This window comes from Ctenopharyngodon idella, chromosome 22, assembly GCF_019924925.1.
Source record: "Ctenopharyngodon idella isolate HZGC_01 chromosome 22, HZGC01, whole genome shotgun sequence".
Lineage (NCBI taxonomy): Eukaryota > Metazoa > Chordata > Actinopteri > Cypriniformes > Xenocyprididae > Ctenopharyngodon > Ctenopharyngodon idella.
Genome location: NC_067241.1, coordinates 21203106 through 21215022, shown reverse-complemented (window position 1 = coordinate 21215022; position 11917 = coordinate 21203106). Strand labels below are relative to the sequence as shown.

At 36.4% G+C, this 11917-nt stretch overlaps 1 long non-coding RNA gene across 1 annotated transcript; it reads left to right on the top strand.

Moving 5' to 3' along the window:
* The first annotated feature begins 411 nt into the window (after nt 1–411).
* On the top strand, nt 412–5721 carry LOC127504587 (uncharacterized). The gene is made up of 3 exons (XR_007927407.1): nt 412–769; nt 1229–1296; nt 5211–5721. It is a non-coding gene; the product is annotated as an uncharacterized LOC127504587 (long non-coding RNA).
* The last annotated feature ends 6196 nt before the right edge of the window (nt 5722–11917 follow it).

The window sequence follows — 11917 nt, the reverse complement described above, 5'->3', positions numbered from 1 at the left end:
CATGAGATAATTGTAGACTGAATATTGTGAATAGCTCAGACCATTTGGCTTTAAATTAGATGACGAATGTTTGAGTTATCGAATTTTGAAAAAGATGAAGTTCATTTTGCTCACCATTTGAGATATTAAAAAGATCTCCTGTATAATGTTTCTTTATTGTGCATTTTTTCTTAAAGGATTAGCTCACTTCAGAATGAAAATTTCCTGATAATTTACTCACCCCCATGTCATCCAAGATGTTCTTGTCTTTCTTTTTTCAGTTGAAAAGAAATGAAGGTTTTTGAGTAAAACATTCCAGGATTTTTCTCCATATAGTGGACTTCAGTGGGGTAAAACGGGTTGAAGGTCCAAAATACTCTGCTCTGCGATCCGACACACATTACGTAATCATGTTGGAAAGGTCACGCGTGATGTAGAAACAACTCCATCTCATTTTCTCCTCCAACTTCAAAATCGTCTAACATTGTTCTTTTACCTTTTAGGTAAAGGGCGTTTGACTTAGTCTTTGCACGTTCGCTTTGTAAACACCTGCTCGGTACTTCCGCCTACGTCACGCGTGACCTTTCCAACGTGATTATATCATGCGTGGCGGATTGCATAGCAGTGCAAGAAGAGCATTTGTGGTTAAAAAGTATATACATTTTTAATTTTTTTTTAGAAAATGACATGATCGTTTCACTAGATAAGACCCTTATTCCTGGAATGTTTTCCTCAAAAACCTCTTTTCGACTTAAGAAAGAAAGACATGAACATCTTGGATGACATGGAGGTAAGTAACTTATCAAGAAATTTAAATTCAGAAGTGAACGAATCCTTTAAAGCCTTTCTTACACATTGCCAGTTAATTTCACTAATTTTTCAAGCATAAGTTTGGAGTAATAGCCACAGCACTGAAATACATGTTTAGATATTTTTGTGCTGGATGACATTTCTAAAAAAGCCTTAGAAGCATTGTGCTTGTTTGGCGTCACATGTACCAATATTTAATCTGCACACAGAGTGTCATCTTGTCCCTTGCCCAGGGACAAGATGACACACAAATCCATGGAGATATCAGATATTCTGCAGCTAGATGTGTTTGTGATTTGGGCTGCAAACACAAAGGTTGGAAGTTCAATCTCCAGGATGTCTGTAGCTGCAAATGATGTACGGATTTTGCTTCATAAAAAACATTTTTATGCCCCTTTTTTGGTCTGGCTGATTGATAGAAGGCATGTCCGTTTTGCAGATGTGTCTGATAAAGTACCCTGCAGAGAGGCAGACGTCCTGACTCCATTGGTGGAAGGGTGTGTTTAGGTGTGTTCATAAGACACAAAGGAGACGTCTTGACGCGGAAGACTACAACTGTGTTTCCCCTGTGCGCATATGTTGTGTTACTGTCTCTTTCAGTCTATTATACTCCTTCCGCCTCAGACAGGAGTCTCTGTCATCCACTCAGGGAGTGTATCAAGAGTGTGTGTGAGTCCATATGTCTGTGTATCTGTATTATTACTGTATTCAATGAGCCTGCAACAGCTGATTTCCTGACCTGAACAAAGACTGTAGAGAAAGCAGCATTTCCTTGTATTCTTCTCGGTCCACATTGTCCCTTCAACACACACACACAAAATGATAGCAGGTAAAAGAATATGACGCAGATACACTGCAGGGAAGATTTTAAAAAAGGGTCCTGAAACACCACAGACAAGAAGGGAGAGAAAATAGCAAAGTAATTTTAAGTAAATATAAAGTAATTTTGCTGAATCATCACAAAGATTTTTTCTTCTTATAGCATGATGAAAAAAGGACAAATCAAAGGATGAATTAACAACCCGAATTCCGGAAAAGTTGGGACATTTTTTAAATTTGAATAAAATGAAAACTAAAAGACTTTCAAATCACATGAGCCAATATTTTATTCACAATAGAACATAGATAACATAACAAATGTTTAAACAGAGAAATTTTAAAATTTTATGCACAAAATGACCTCGTTTCAAATTTGATGCCTGCTACAGGTCTCAAAAAAGTTGGGACGGGGCAACAAATGGCTGAAAAATCAAGAAATTTTGAAAAGATTCAGCTGGGAGAACATCTAGCAACTAATTAGGTTAATTGAAATCAGGTCTGTAACATGATTAGCTATAAAAGGGATGTCTTAGAGAGGCAGAGCCTCTCAGAAGTGAAGATGAGCTCTGAAAGAGTGCATAAAAAGATTGTGGAATACTTTAAAAACAATGTTCCTCAACGTCAAATTGCAAAGCCATTGCAAATCTGCATCATCATCTACAGTGCATAACATCATCAAAAGATTCAGAGAAACTAGAGAAATCTCTGTGCGTAAGGGACAAGGCCGAAGACCTTTATTGGATGCCCATGGTCTTCGGGCCCTCAGACGACACTGCATCACTCATCGGCATGATTGTGTCAATGACATTACTAAATGGGCCCAGGAATACTTCCAGAAACCACTGTCGGTAAACACAATCCGCTGTGCCATCTACAGATGCCAACTAAAGCTCTATCATGCAGAAAGGAAGCCATATGTGAACATGGTCCAGAAGCGCCGTCGTGTCCTGTGGGCCAAGGCTCATTTAAAATGGACTGTTTCAAAGTGGAAAAGTGTTCTATGGTCAGACGAGTCCAAATTTGACATTCTTGTTGGAAATCACGGACGCCTTGTCCTCTGGGCTAAAGAGGAGGGAGACCTTCCAGCGTGTCATCAGCGTTCAGTTCAAAAGCCAGCATCTCTGATGGTATGGGGGTGCATAAGTGCATACGGTATGGGCAGCTTGCATGTTTTGGAAGGCACTATGAATGCTGAAAGGTATATAAAGGTTTTAGAGCAACATTAAATGAAAAATAAGTCAAAGATGACCACAAACTCTTCAGCAGCTGGAAACCTATATCAGGCAAGAATGGGAACAAATTCCAGCACCAAAACTCCAGAAACTCATTACCTCGATGCCCAGACGTCTTCAAATTGTTTTGAAAAGAAGAGGAGATGCTACACTATGGTAAACATGCCCCCGTCCCAACTATTTTGAGACCTGTAGCAGGCATCAAATTTGAAATGAGCTCATTTTGTGCATAAAATTGTAAAAAAAAAAAAAAGAAAAAAAAAAAAGCTACTACTAAAAAGTGAGCTGAATCTGATTTGAATTTTGAAACAAATTTATAACTTAATGTCAAGTTATGTCACACTACGAAAATTAACCATGATTAAATAAATAAATGTATATATATATATATATATATATATATATATAAATATTGTTTCATATGCTCAAATAGAGTTAAAAACCTATGCGCATGTGCAGTCCTAATCGAGCAGCTGCGGTGACGCAATGACTTTATCAATCAGCGATAGACCCTTTTCACGGACTGCGATGACGCGTTTTAATGGTCATCAATATCGTAAATCCTGCAAAGTTTTTTATATTTTCATTTTTAAAAAAACATAGGTACACTTATAAAACTATACTAAGTATTATATCACCTTTGCATCAAATTACAAAAATCTAGTTAATGCTGCTGTGAGGGTGTTTCTAATACATCGGCTATGGAAGTGACAATAAAAATGACATCTTTCTCTCTTCTGACTGCCGTTATCAATTGCTCTCTATTTTTTTCCTCTTTTTGAAAGTTGTGAAAACTCTATTGTGGAGTTTTTCTTTTGCTATTTGAGCAAATGGAAACACAAAAAATATATTTAATGTGTTTTCTCATTCACCGCCATAGTATTTTACCCAACTATGACGACTTCCACTTCTGAGAAACCCGGAAATGTGAAAAAGGTCTATTGGCACTTTTACTTAGGAGTCAGGACGTATTCCGCCATATTGCGCGTTGCAGTTTCTCCCATTCATAACTAATAGCAGTGAACCGTCTTTCTATGTAACCCCTCTACCCAGGTCCTATTCACCCCACTCTGCGTGGGCCTCAAACCTGGGTCTCTGGCATGGGAGTCGGACGCTCTAACAAGGAGGCTAAAGGCTGCAACCCCTAGCGTCAGTCGCTAGAGCATCTCTTGAGATCAGAGGAGTGAGGTTTACTCGCACAGCGACTACTATCTGGCCTCCGTTACATATATCTATAGTCTTTGGCACGGACCGCGGTCGAATTCGTTTAGCCAATAATGCGCTTTCTTACTGAGCCCTGCATATGACACATGGGGAAAAATATGGTATCGTTGCCACAAATTAAGATTTTGTCCCCAGGACTTATTAATACTTTTTGTTTTTAGTTAAATGAATCAATTATTTAAACGTGCTTACATTTTAATAAGTCGTTGGAACAATAACTTGTTTTTTCCTGCCTGTCAATCATATTGCACTTCACAGCAGCAGGTCCATATATGGTCAGCCGGTAGCTGAGAGCGTGAGGGGTGAGATTCTCTTTCTCATCCGTCATCAACGGCCTACACAGTCCGTAAAGGAATAGAAAGACAGTAAAGGAAAGAAACAAATAACATAAAGAAATCAAAATATGACGTATTATTATTTTAATTTTTAATTATTTTTGAGCTAATTCTGTTTGAGTAAATATATTTTAACCACTGATGTGAGTTGTCCACCTGTTAACTTTACGTGCTAAGTTCTTTTCAGAAGTACTTTCAATGAGTTTCCTTGTCCATTTTTCAAGCCAAATAAGTAGGCCTATGTATAGCCTACTTTTTTTAAGGCAATCATTTTGCACACTTTTAAGTAAGGCAAACCAATTCAATTATACAGCAAAGATCAAAAGAAAGAAAGTTTGCCTCCGGAAATCTTTCTCCGGAAACTAATAAGAGTACAGAGTGTACCCATCACCAACACACTGGTCATAGCCTTTTGTCATTAGTTTCCTCAGTAAGCGGAGGTGGTTCTAGTGAACAAAAGACACCAATGAACAAAAGGCACTCTGTCCACCCTGACCTATAAACATGAGTGGGCATCTCAGAGGGCCTCCTACAGGCTAACGTCAATTTAGACTGGCACAAGCTCTTTAAAGCTCTCAAATGCTTCCCAGCGACTCCCATCTGATGTTTGCTTTGCAAGCCTTCTTTATACAGCATGGTCTATATATGCTTTAATGCTTTCCTGCTCTCTAGCAATCCATTTCAGCATGACACAGGAATTTTTACACTTGTTTTGAAACCCCTTGTCTTAGCTTATACTATCCACTTCCACAATTCTTCATTGATCCTCTACTAATCATTAATCCACTCTTCATGTTTGTGTTGATTTCAGAGCTTGGGTGTATTGTGTATGCTGTGCGTCACTGGACCTCACAGAGATGTCATCTCCATCCAGACGTTGTTTTGGTTTCTGTGTTTGGATTTTACGTTATCACGTGGGCAAATGGCTATACTCACCCCTACACACATTTACAGGCAAGCACGTGCAAGTGTAATGTTATTAGAGGTTAGAAGTATAGGTAACCAATCACATATGATGGGCAGAGACAGATGTGTTGTTGGTTAGAAGAAAACAAGATTCTGCCGGTTGCAGGGTTAGAAAAACATAGTTCACCCCAACATCAAAAGAAAAATATGAAAATATGAAATTATATTTTGTATGCAAAACAATGCCTATTTTAAGATTTTTTTCATTGTGACACTATTTTCATGCCCACCTTTCCTCCAAAATATAATTTTCATTATACAAATAATCAATAAAAAAAATAAATAGAATAAATACATTACTGTAAATTATTGTAAATTCTACAAGTTTATAAATTATTGTAAATTAGTTATGCATCTTTGTGTTATTTGTTGTACTAAATATATTTTTTTTTATTATCATTTTAATTAAAAAAAGTATAATTAATTGTGCCTATATGGTTTTCATTACTGTATTACATTTTTTTTTCAACTTTAAAGTAATGAGAATTTTAGGGGTAAATGTGCTTAATTGTCTTGATTACAATGTCATCATGCAAAAAGCTTAATGGTCCTAAAATAGACTTCATTGTCTTTATGCAAAATATATATATTTTGATTTTGAGGTGAGTCATGACCTTTCAGGACATTTCTTGTAAGATTCACCCCACCACTAAATGACCCATGATAGTCTTTGGCTCCTCATACACAGAAGCCTGACCTTGCATATAATGGGTCATCAGAGCTCTCATAAATCTGTTAACAAGACATTGAGCTGTCAGAGGCTAGTTTCCGGGATAGTTGCCAGCATATTCCCTACAAAAGATACCAGGACTGCACATGATTGTACATTGTCAATCTCTTTCTGCTTCTAACAATAAAGAGACACTAAAAATAATAACAATCTGTACGTGAAAGAGACAGGAAAGAGAGGTGACTCTCCATTTGTGATTGTCTATGTTTGTGTTTTATGCTTACTATTGAATACATTCTGCAACTAAAGTCATTTACATACAAAATGTGTCCATAATTGAAATTGAAAATTTAAAACCTTCAAATAAATGGAAGTTTTAGGATTTAAAAAAATGGAAACAAATAATTGCTATGATGTAAAATTATTAAAGGGTTAGTTCACCCAAAAATCAAAATTCTGTCATTTATTACTCACCCTCATGTCGTTCCACACCTGTAAGACCTTCGTTAATCTTTGGAACACAAATTAAGATATTTTTGATGAAATCCGATGGCTCAGTGTGGCCTGCATTGACAGCAAGATCATTAACACTTTCAGTGCCCAGAAAGCTACTAAAAACATATTTAAAACAGTTCATGTGACTACAGTGGTTCAACCTTAATGTTATGAAGTGATGAGAATACTTTTTGTGCACCAAAAAAACAAAATAAGGACTTTTCAACAATATCTAGTGATGGCCAATTTCAAAACACTGCTTCATGAAGCTTCGAAGCTTTTGTTTCGAATCAGTGGTTTGGCGCTCCGAACCACTGATTCGAAACAAAAGATTCAAAGCAGTGTTTTGAAATCTCCTAGCACTAGATATTGAAATCACTTGAAAAGTTGTTATTTTGTTTTTTTTTGGTGCACAAAAAGTATTCTCGTCGCTTCATAACATTAAGGTTGAACCACTGTAGTCACATGAACTGTTTTAAATATGTTTTTAGTAGCTTTCTGGGCATCTGAAAGTTTAAATGAACTTTATAGCAATAGAGGTCTCAATGAACCATCGGATTTCATCAAAAATATCTTAATTTGTGTTCTGAAGATGAACGAAGGTCTTACGGGTGTGGAATGACATGAGGGTGAGTAATTAATGACAGAAATTTCATTTTTGGGTGATATAACCCTTTAATGCCCAGGGGGAAAAAAAGATAAAAGTTAATTTTACACAAATTTTGTGACTATATTGGGGCATGTTAACACAAAATACTTAAAAGTGTAATAATATCAAACCATTGCTTTGACCAACAACTATTGTAACTAATCAGTTTAATTAATTAACAACATACAATCTTTAAAAAAATGCCCTTTCCTAAATACACACAGTTTAATATTTTGGTCAAATGATGTACAACTTTTCACTAGTAAAAATGATTCTGCTGATTTGTATGAAAGAACAAAAAGTGGAAAAGAAAGCATTTCCACTGGTGGTCTCAGACATTTAGACCCCACTGTATGTCTTTTTCCTGCGGAGCTGTGCATTGTGAGTAGAGTTGTGTGTGACTCTTGACCCTGAGCTGTGCTGTGCAGACGACCGTCTCCAGCGCTTCTCAGCTACTTCCTGTCCACACACACCCCTCTTCCTGTCCATAGAGTGGAGCTATTTTAAAGCCAGTGAAGGCCTGGAATGGCATAAAAGAAGTCAAGAGTGGAGACATGCTGACTGCTGACTGTGTGTGTGTGTGTGTGTGTGTGTGTAAGTATGAGGAAGGATTCCATCAGCTTTTTGGCTGTGATGATTGAGGAAATCAGAGAGGACAAGAACAATGATCTCACTGTTCTTCCTCAATCCTCTTCTAATAAGGAAATGACAGCTTTTTTATATTTGTTGATATGACAGTTGATTACTAAGACAAAGAACTGAACTAAAATATAGAGATGGCCTAGTTTTTCTTTGGATTTAACAAAAAATAATTTTGTTGTCATATTTTGTTATCAATTTTGTAGACATAAATAAAAATGACTCATTATGAAACTATTTAAAATGTTAGTTTTTATGCTTTAAAATATTAATGAATGAAGTGAAGAAAACTACACTGACGCATCAGAGACAACAAACATTGTGGACACAATAAAACCACACTGGTGTACATTGAGGTAAATGTCAACTATGTAATGAATGTACCTTTTGACCAAAATATTAAACTGTGTGTACTTAGGAAAGGGCATTTTTTTCATGTCAGATTGTATGTTGTAATTTGTGTTTTACCAGTTAAACTGATTAGTTACAATAGTTGTTGGTCAAAGCAATGGTTTGATATTTTTACACTTTTAAAATTAACTTTTATCTTTTTTCCCCCTGTGCATTAAAGGGTTAGTTCACCCAAAAATGAAAATACTGTCATTTATTACTCACCCTTGTAAGACCTTTGTTCATCTTCAGAACACAAATTAAGATATTTTTGATAAAATCCAATGGCTCAGTGTGGCCTGCATTACCAGAAAGATAATTACCACTTTCAGATGCCCAGAAAGGCTACTAAAAACATATTTAAAACAGTTCATGTGACTACAGTGGTTCAACCTTAATGTTATGAAGCGACGAGAATACTTTGTGCGCCAAAAAAGCAAAACAGCAACTTTATTCAACAATATCTAGTGATGGGCGATTTCAAAACACTGCTTCATGAAGCTTCGAAGCTTTACGAATCTTTTGTTTTGAATCAGTGGTTCAGAGCATGTGTCAAACTGCCAAAGTCACGTGAACTATTGAAATTTTGAAACGTTTCAAAACACTTATGACATAACGAAGACTCGTTTACTGAAATCACGTGACTTTGGCTGTTTGATACTTCGCTCCGAAGTACTGATTCCAAACTAAAGATTCGTAAAGCTTCGAAGCTTCATGAAGCAGTGTTTTGAAATCTTTTGTATAGAGACTTTAAGGTAAGTGTTCATACAGAAATTCATACGATTTTGTTCTCTTCTTAGCAAAGTTTTTTTTTACTAAGGTTGTGTAGAAGTCCAGAAGCACGTGGTTCACATTTGCACCATCAACCTTCGCACACTTATAGCGAAAACACATCCATGCATCACATGATGTTTTTGGAAACATCAGACAGAAAGGAATGTACAGAATGGAGAAATGATGATCAAGTGCAATAAACAACACAGTGTCACTGGGCAAACTGGTGATTTCACAATGAAATGCAAAGGGAAGTGGATTGTGTAGATCTTTCTGAACAGGAAACATTGTAGGAGTTTTGTAATGTGGGAATAAGACTGTTTGTCAGGGTATAAAGTTAATTTCTGTTTCAGGAGCCAGTATGTTGTTTGACCATGAAGTGAAATATGCAACATGATGGATAATTCATTAGATTATCCCCGCTGGCACCCATATTACATTTAGACAGAAAAAAATAATCTTAAATATTTAAGAGAAAACATTAATTCCGTTTAAAAAATGCTGTATAGAGCTTTTCGCAATACAAACGTCTCCAGTGCGGTTTTACAGAGAATATAATGGTGCCCTACAAACCCTCATTGAGACAGCCAAAAGACCACTTGTCTGTGGCAAAGAAAAATCTCCCTAAAATTAAAACAGACTTTTTCCCCATAAAAATAAGCAAAAGCATAGCAAAATATATATACAAATAAGAACTGTAACAATAAAGCAAACATACATGAACAATAGACATATCATTACGATGATGAAATGTTTCATCATGTCCAATGCTTTCTACCTCAATGTTGACACGCACAAATATTTTGACAAGAGAGGCAGTGACCTTGCTGTTGTGTAATATGGTTGTGGAGAGAGGTCTCATTCCACACTGTCTAAGAGGCCATTGACCTTCAATGTGGACTAAACACAACAGAAATCATGGGCACTACTAGAGTCCATAAAAGTGATGCAAGAATCTGAAATTTCAAGGGTAAAACTAAGTAAAAGATTAGCTCAAAGATTAATTTTGGAAAGATTCATTAGAGCAGAATCTCCCAGATTGAATTGAGATACTTGCACATATGCCACATTATACTAGCATCAGATAAAGGAAATGCTGATTGTCAGTCTTACATAAGCCAGACCCAGAGATAGTGAGGACAGCCTGTCTCCTCCTGCCTCGCAGCCCTCAGGGCGGAGGGAACCGGCTGACTTACCGTCTCTTCAGCCCCCTTAACAAGCACACCCCCCCAAACACAGGTTATGTGAGGATCTTTACCAGCAATGATTCACGGCGGTAATTCTTCTGTTTTTAGGATCAGCCTTAAGCCCTGAATGTCTGGTACTTGATGTGATATTAGAATTTAAATGTCTTACCATCATTTTTATTTGTTTTACTAGCTTATTTTGTTTTTACAGATGATATTTTGCAGATTAAAATATCAGAAGGCTGCAGGAAAAAGAAAAACAGAGGAGCAAGGGAGAAATAAAAGAAAAGAGGGCTGAACAACTAGAACATTCATTAGATACACTGTTGGTGGTTTTCTTTGCGAGTGTTTTTCTTACCCTTAGTATTTTCTTCATTTGCATATTAAACACTGAAGATGGGAAATAATAAAATGGTGCTGTCATCAGCGATTAAAGGGTTAGTTCAACCAAAAATTTCTGTCATTAATTACTCACCCTCATGTCGTTCCAAACCTGTAAGACCTTCGTTCATCTTTGGAACACAAATTAAGATATTTTTGATGAAATCTGAGGTTTTCTGAACCACACATAAGCAGCAACGTCATTGCACCTTTCGAGTCCCAGAAAGGTAGTAAAGATATTGTTAAAATAGTCCACGTGACTGCAGTGGTTCAACCTTAATGTTACGAAGCGACGAAAATACTTTTTGTGTGCAAAAATTACAACAATTTCTTCTTTTCCCTGTCAGTCTCCTACACTGTTCATGTAGTAAACGAAGACGAACGAAGGTGTGGAACAACATACTTAAAGAGTACTTAAAGACAGAAATTTCATTTATGGGTGATCTAACCCTTCAATACATCTGTAATAAGTAATAATAAAAAAAAAAGTTCTTACTACAGGTAGTTGCTTCTAGTCTAGTTTTCTGATTTTTTTTAGGTCGCTATATGGTGAAAAAATGTGTATGAATTGTTTGTGCTGCTGTGTTGAAATATATTCCAGAGATGTGGTGATTCAGATTTCAGATTTGCTTTTGGTCCAAGTACCAAGAGACCCCAAACACACAAATGTATACAGTTGTTGTTGAAAACCTGGGCTAAGAATTGAGAAAGTACATTGCACAGGGCCATTTTTATAAATCATATGCTTTTTGGCCTGAATGATGCTAATCAAAAATTTAATTTTACCCCATTATTTCTCTTTATCAAACATGCAAAAAATGGCAGCGAGCTCAGCTATAGTTAAAGGGATGGTTCAGCCACAAATTTAAATTGTCATTATTTACTCAACCATTATTTACTCAACCTGTCATTCCAAAAGAATTCATAGTGAACACAGGCTGTCAAGTTTCACAAAAGCACTATAAAAGTGGTCCATATAACTTATGAATCAATGATGTTTGATGTTGATGACGTATTTGACAGCTCATTTTATTCTTTAAAAAATTCTCTTTTATGTTTTCCCACAGATAAAATAACAATGTATGGCTTTGTAACGACATGAGGTTGAGTAAATAATGATAATTTTCATTTTTGCCTGAAATATCCCTTCAATACATGTTGAATGTACTTCAGTGTAGAAACTTCTCCACTTTAGAAAAGTTGACTGTTTTACTTTGTCCCATGAGAGGCGGATGCTGTTGCTGGGATATTGTTACCTGGATACCATTGTTTCCATGTGTGGCCTGTATCTTTCCGTGGTCAGATGAGACTACTACAATTGTGACGTCAAGTTCCAGCCAATCGGCACACAGGATGAGCTGAGGGGT